At 42.7% G+C, this 7,033-nt stretch overlaps 1 protein-coding gene across 1 annotated transcript in view; it reads right to left on the bottom strand.

The window, feature by feature from the left end:
• LOC137985227 (outer dynein arm-docking complex subunit 2-like) overlaps positions 1–4,974 on the bottom strand; it is a 47,681-nt gene extending 42,707 nt beyond the window's left edge. The window contains exon 1 of the mRNA XM_068832776.1: positions 3,474–4,974. The gene's annotated coding sequence lies outside the window, so the exon portion shown is untranslated. The remainder of the gene's footprint in view (positions 1–3,473) is intronic.
• Between the last annotated feature and the right edge of the window lie 2,059 nt (positions 4,975–7,033).

Here is a 7,033-nt window from a genome sequence, read left to right as displayed (position 1 = left end):
ATCACACTTGATTGCATGTTGCTGCATGTCCTGCGATTATTTTTTCTTTTTCAGATTCAAGGTCGGAATTTTTAGTTTGATTTTCTCGTTCTTGTGGTAAACGTAACCGCAAGTATCTGCAGTTCTTCAGTTCTTTGAGATCAGCAGGTTCTCTCTTAGCCAAGTCCATTCGCAGTTGACTTGTTTGTATGTCTTTCAAGTCCTTTATAACGTTTTTGTATAAAGGAGGGAAGTAATATGGCGAACGATTCAATCGCATTTTGTCACTCACGACATCAACACTCGAATGTTTTTCTTGTATCTCAGCGTGTCTCCATTTTCCTACCAAAATATTCTCCTCGAATTCGCGAACATCTCTTCTCGTCGTAGATCCGGAAAATGGTTTCCTTTGCTGTTTTAAAAGAAAATTACACCGTACAAATTCTCTCTTCTCGAGCAACAACCTATGGCTAGCGTCTTCCCTTTCGCGTTGAATTTGTTTTTCTATTCTTTCATATTTCCTCTGTTCCGCTGAAAACGAATCGCTGAACTTTTTCTTGGCGGCGGTTTGAAGTGCTGGGAGAACCACTTCGACAACAGATCGTGTGAAAATGATTTCTTTGCCTTGTAAATATTGCCTGTCCATATTTGCAAATGAAATCGTTTGTCAGAACTGTCGACAAACTAATATCGAAAAACGAGTTTACATTGATAACAATATTAACGACTAATAATCAATTTTTTACGTCTAGTGTCGAAAAAATACATATACAGCAACGACAGCTGTTGACGAACGTATGTTTCTTTTAGAAGACAACTCAACGGAGATTAAATATGATTTTTATCACACAAGCCTACGCTCTAGTTTGCATAACAAATGAAGACTTTCGTTTAATCTCGTTGCTAAACATCCCGGAGGAAGGTTAAAAAATCAGTTGTTAAATTTCGGTTGGAGCATTTAACATAGGTCACCTTTCAAAACATTGAATATTAAATGAAATGTACAAACGCTTTAAGTTCAGGGAGTGTCATATTTTCGATGAATGTGCCTGTGATCTTTCTTTTTTTTCTTGTTTTGTTAAGTACCTCTGTCATCGTTAAGTGAAGCTTAAGTTTATCCTTTTAGCAAGAACAGTAATTTATTTTTGCCCAACTCCTTACCCGGTGAATGACGTTTTTACATTAATTAGAAATTAACTGATTTGCCTGCACTTATCAGGACAACCGCTGAAATACCAAACTAAGGTCGCGTTCGAGCAGCTTCGTTTGAGTCAGAGTCATAAGCCGCGGGAAGAATGGAGAGCGGCGCTGCGAAATACCGCCTGCACGAAAACTTATGTTTTTTGACTGCCGCCCACTTTGAATCCAAATACGAACAGACAATCAGAGTAAAGCTGTGTATGCGAAACCAAGTTGTTTTATTATTTCAAGTGTCAATATTTGGGTCAAAACTTATTACTAGTAGCAGCATGCACGGAAGATGGGAAAATAGCAAACACAGATGTTAATCAGATTTGGCAAGCATGGAAAAGGAAGATACACCAAAGAAGCAAGTAAAATGAGGAAGACTGTCAAGTAAATCCGCGGACGATTGCTGTAGATTATGTACCTGTAATCTGAAATTACAATTCGGAGACTATTAAAAGACACCCTTTTATCGACCGAAACCTTGTTAAATCAAGGGAAAGAATGAATGAACCACCGATCGACGATGCAAACGAGGGAATCATCACACCTCAAGCCAAGAACTCTCTAGCGGAATGTCGATTTGGTATCTAATTAAACTACTCAAGTAAAAGTTCTGATCGTTTAAGTTCCCGTGTTGTCAGTGTTTACTCCGTATGACGACAGAGCTAAATCAATGATCTGACTTGGAAAACTGTTGCCAACTTAGTCTCGCAGAACCTGAATGTGCGAAGCGAGCTCGGAGACCCTTAATTTCCCTCAAATTCTGAATTTAAGTGATCGATCCAAGACAATCTAGCAGCATATTCCAACAATATTTTAGTTCACAAAGCTGAGATTTGGTGTCTATTGCTTTTATCGTCCTTCAAAGGTACCTGTAATGTTTCAGGTTCACCAGAGAGTGACTGAAATTGAAGGCGAAAACCCCCTTGCACTGATGACCGCAGTGTCTGCAAAACGATCACAAGGAACGTTTTTTATGTCCGCAATATTTATTCTTGCGCCAAATTGAAGAGAGTATACATCAAGCTTTTACCAAAACCCGTGGGAAGAATAACCATAACATCTTTGCCGGAAAGTAACTCCTTCACAGCAGACTCCCACTCTTTCTTGGGCAAAAGTCTCTTGGCTGGGACGAAACGCCGCGTCAGACTAGCCACGAACTTTTCACAAGTATTTGACCATAGTTTTTCTTTTGTACAAAAAAAAAATCATTAATTATAATCAAAACAAAGAACCAAATTTAAGTCTACAGTCTGGGCAGCGGCATTTTGTGACCTAGGAGCAATTTTCCTTCACGGAAGGGACGAGCTTAACCAAGGTTTCAAGTAACATTTGATTGGCGTGTTCTTGTTTTCAGCCAATCAGAAATTTCCGTCCGCTCAGTGACCAGGCGGTATTTTAGAGCGCCCCTCCCCATTCTCCGCGCGGCTTCGCCGCCAGTTAATTTGCCAGCTACGCAGGCTAGGGTAGTTTCCGATGCTAATAATCAGGCTCTAGTGTCAAGTTGTTCAGAAGACTCCAGTGGCTTCCTTTTTATGAGGAATCCAAAATAGCTAATTCCTTGAGTCAACCCTTTCCCGAGTAAATTTTTTTATAGGAGCAGGTTTTTCCCGGAAATGGTATCATATTTCCTTTGACGGTGAGATAGCTTTGATTTGATTGGCTTTTACAAAAGTGGGCTTGTAATTTCCAAGAGAGGCATCCAAGAAATAAATCCACTCGGGAAAGGGTTGACTCCTAGGCCAAGTATGGGAGATAGATCCCCGGATAAAATCACGTACTACCAAGTTCCCAGGGCTTTCCCGCCCGTCGTACTCTCGGCGGTGAAGAGCCCTGGGAACGAGGTTGAAAAACGTGGCCTCATTTCTAGTTTAGCAATGTTTCATTAAGGAAATTGACACGAGAACGGCTTCTTCGCGCGGTTCATATTCTGGTCGAGCACGATTGTTTTGTGTACAAAATTGCGTTAAGGCCAAAACAAGTCCAGCAAGGGAAAAGCTTGTTACAATCTATCTACAGTCATGACTGGAGCCGTTGACTCTTTATGCCCAATAATCAAGCAAGGCACCTACGCTTTTGACAGCAATTTGTCGAATTTAATTCGGTCTTTCTTTGATGAGAGGCTAAACAGGAAAATAATGATCATCAGAATTGAAGTAAATGGAGAACAGCGGAACATGGCTGCTCCCTATCGTACGTTATTTGGGGGCCCTTTTGAAACTGCACGTGAAGCGAAACTTTGTTGTGAAAACTGCAAAATATGTTTGATGTAGGCTAAGAGAATTATAAGATCGTAATATACTCACCAGCTGGTTAGTCTTGCAGCTGTCCTTCTACCTGTACAATGAGTTTAAGTTCCTCTTTGGTGTACATCAGTCCTGGTGTCCATGTTTGTGCGCATGCGTGACTATACTCGTCCGGAGTGCATCTGTGAAGTGGAATGCGTGACGGACTGTCACTCTCTGCAGAAATCTTGCTTCGTCGTGATCCACCGCGTTCTTTTCCTGTCTCTGGCCTGTTAAGTTTTCTGTCAATCAATGGACTACTTTTTAGATCCTCGCAATCACGAACTGAACCAAAACCACATCTTGGAGACCAAGAGATACCTCTGACATCTGCCCTGTCAGCGGCTTTTCTAACTGACATACGTGGTTTCTCAACGTGATGAAAATTCTGGAACTCCTTTATCATTTTCAGCTCTTTATTGTCGTACGCGCTTCCAGGGTCAACATGTGCACACGCGTAATTTCGACCATGCTCTTTATGTAGAGTAGTTTTTCTGTTTGCCATGCGCGCTGCCTCAGTGTAATTAACATCTTCAGAGTCGTGCAGACTTTCAAAACGACTTTGCACATATGCGCCACTTTGAGCACAATCAGTTTGACCAGCGGCAGTCCCGCGATGTGACACGCCCAATAATCGAGTGTCGGGAGCCGGATGAACAAAGATCAGTGGTCGCCCGAATGTTCTCTTTGGAGTGGTAGGAGGTCGCGGAGTTCTCGTATCTTGTAAAGTTGATGGTGACACCGCATGAGGAGTATGCGATGATGTCAACTTTGAAGTCCTTGCCGCCATTGGTCGCAAAGTGTTAATACTTGAATCGCTCGCTTTAGCGTATGGCAATTCATTTGTCTGTCCACGCAAATCGAAAGTTGCATTCGCAATTGACATATTTGTCTCTCCCCCAAAGAACGTATCAGTGGCGGATTGCTTCCTCGTTACAAGATCACCTTCTTTACACGAGCCAGCCAGAAGTCGGCCAGGAGGAGATCGAATTCCCAACGAAAACTTCAAAGACGACTCTTGTTCGTCTGAGAACTTTCTTAAGGCCATCGCCATTTCTGTCTCTTCTTTACACGTTAGCTTTGTGGCGTTGTTAGCTTTTGGGCGTGCCCTTGTTTCAACATCTTGTGAGTCTGGCCAGTTTACCTTCATTCCTTCAACATGGTCTCGCTTAAGAGCGCCCTGCTTTCCCAAATCAGTGTACCTCCGCGGCATGCTCAGCATAGAGTTTCCATTTTTACCCACAGAAATAGCAAAATTGTGTCTTGGGTCTCTTGATTTAGTGCGGGGCACTGCGCCGTACCAGTTTAGCTTCCCAGAGGGCAACTCTTCTTTCAAGGCCGATTCTACATCCATAACCAGTACATCTTTAACCTTCCCAAACTTTTGCGCCACGTCAGAGAAATTCTTCTCGGTGTGCAAAAATAAATTAGATGTGGCTGAATAACACTGCCTCGGATTTGTACTTGTGGAGAGTATCCGGTTACGGCGGGAAGAGATATCATTCTTGAAAGAAGTTGAATCATCTTCCACGCGGCATTGCAGAAGGTTGATAATGTTTCTTGACATTTGCTCGTTATTCCCTGGCGTCGACTTGACAGAGCTCTTTTTCAGGCACGAAGAGGCAAAGCGTTTGAGTGGGCTATTATCCTCAGACAATGCAACAAACTCAAAGCCATTCTCATCTTCAAGAAGGGCTCTATTGGAAACCATTGATTTCACAGGGTAGACAGCTCCAGGCAATACGTACTCCCTTTCAGTTGACAGAGCCTCTTCGTCCGCATTCAGTTTTATCCTGACGTCGATAGAGTCGGTATTGGAAACCTCTTCAGGGGCTACATCCTTTGCTACACGTTTGTCCTCGAGTATTGCAACCGGTTCAGAGCCGGAATCATTCGCATAATCTGGGCCAATGTCATCGTTTAAGATATATTCAATATCTTCCACAAGCTGTTTGTCACTTTGCTGCGATATTGTACCATCAATAGACGGTGTTGACGAGGTGGGTGAATACAACTTTGAATCATCCTCGTCAAACTCAGAGCTTGGTGACCCTGTGCTGTTTTTCTCTGTGGATAGCTTGACTAATTTATGTGTTTGTGGCGCATAGTCCTCGTGTAATCCGCCCTTTGAAAAATCTTGTTGAAGCATTGCTTGGATTTCCTGTGCAACTCGCACGTCTTCTTCGTCCATTGGCTTAAAATTACTTGAAACATCATTGGGAACAAACACAGATTGAAAATCCAAAGGCACACACAACAAATCACCAGCTTCGACTTCTCCGTCAATACGTTTGACACTGTGATTCCATGTTTCTTGAAATCGTGGGTGCGCATCTGAACCGCATCCGTTAACACATTCGCCATCCCACACTGGGCACTCGTTGTCCCTATTATGAAAATCAGGTGACGCTGTTGCAATTGATGATCTTGCGTCTGCGCCTTTGAGGTCATCCTCATCCGGGATCTCGTTTTCCACAAGGCTGTCAATATTATCAGCCAACATAATCGTGTCTTTGTAACACGGTTTTCGAATCGAATCCTTTTTCCTTAATCTCGGGATTGCACTACTACTTTTACGCGAACCCGAGCCGTCAACCTTTCCGGGATTTTTTTCGTCGGAGGGTGTTAAGTACCATGTTATAGTCTCGCCTTCCTTCATCGTATCTCTTCCGCCTTCGAGATTTTCGCCCATTAAAGGTTTCCGGTTAAACATGGCAAATCGATTTCTGGTCGCTTCTCCATTTAAATCTTCATCCCTCGGCCAAGGTCTCGTCGAATCAGAGGGCGAGCATGCTTCTTTAAGCCAACCTGGCATCTTCGTATTAACTTTGCACGGATCACCGTTCGATGGAAATTCGCCCGAGGCAACCCCTTCGGAGCCATTCCTCCTATCCAACGACTTCCTTTTCTCTGTGCTTTTACGTGGCCTACACCTTGAAATGCAGTTCCCCATTTTTACAAATTTCTTGCTTTCTTTTAAAAGACTAATTGTTCAACTATCTTCAGAAAAGTTCGGTTTGATTTTAATTACTATTCATGACGCTTTAAAAACGTAAGTCGAGACAAGAATCAGAATCTGCCTTTGCAACACATGGAATTCGTTTTACTTGACAGGTTGCGCGCGCACAAAAATTTGTGTGAACGAATTTTTCCATGTGATGAGAGATTCCAAGATAGTGTCCATGAGGGAGAATCACAATGCGATTTTCCTTAATGTCAAGCAAATTACTTGCTAGCCAAAAACAGTTGAAAACCATGGCTTTGTCCTCAAAAGAAGTTCGTCGTATTTTCGGAAATCCGCACGAACGCAAATTTGCGGAACTTTACGAAACTCAAAGAAGTATAAGGTTGAAATTCGTACGCTTAACAATTCTTGACTCGGAGGTTAAACCAACTTGGCCGGAGCTTTCGCCTGAGAAAATTTTACTCAAATCTATCATACCACAGTTTAATGACAAGCCCAGTATAATCCTATTGCCTTTCTTGTGGGACTAAAGCTTGGAAGTTACTTTGGAAGAAAGGCGATGAAGGAAACTATCTTGGACGAAGTGAGCGAGAGCTGCGAGAGCTTCACTGAAGCA

Source organism: Montipora foliosa, chromosome 14 (genome assembly GCF_036669935.1).
Source record: "Montipora foliosa isolate CH-2021 chromosome 14, ASM3666993v2, whole genome shotgun sequence".
In the NCBI taxonomy this organism is placed as follows: Eukaryota; Metazoa; Cnidaria; class Anthozoa; order Scleractinia; family Acroporidae; genus Montipora; species Montipora foliosa.
Note: the sequence above shows the minus strand (reverse complement) of the source record. Positions and strands in the feature narration are given on the sequence as shown.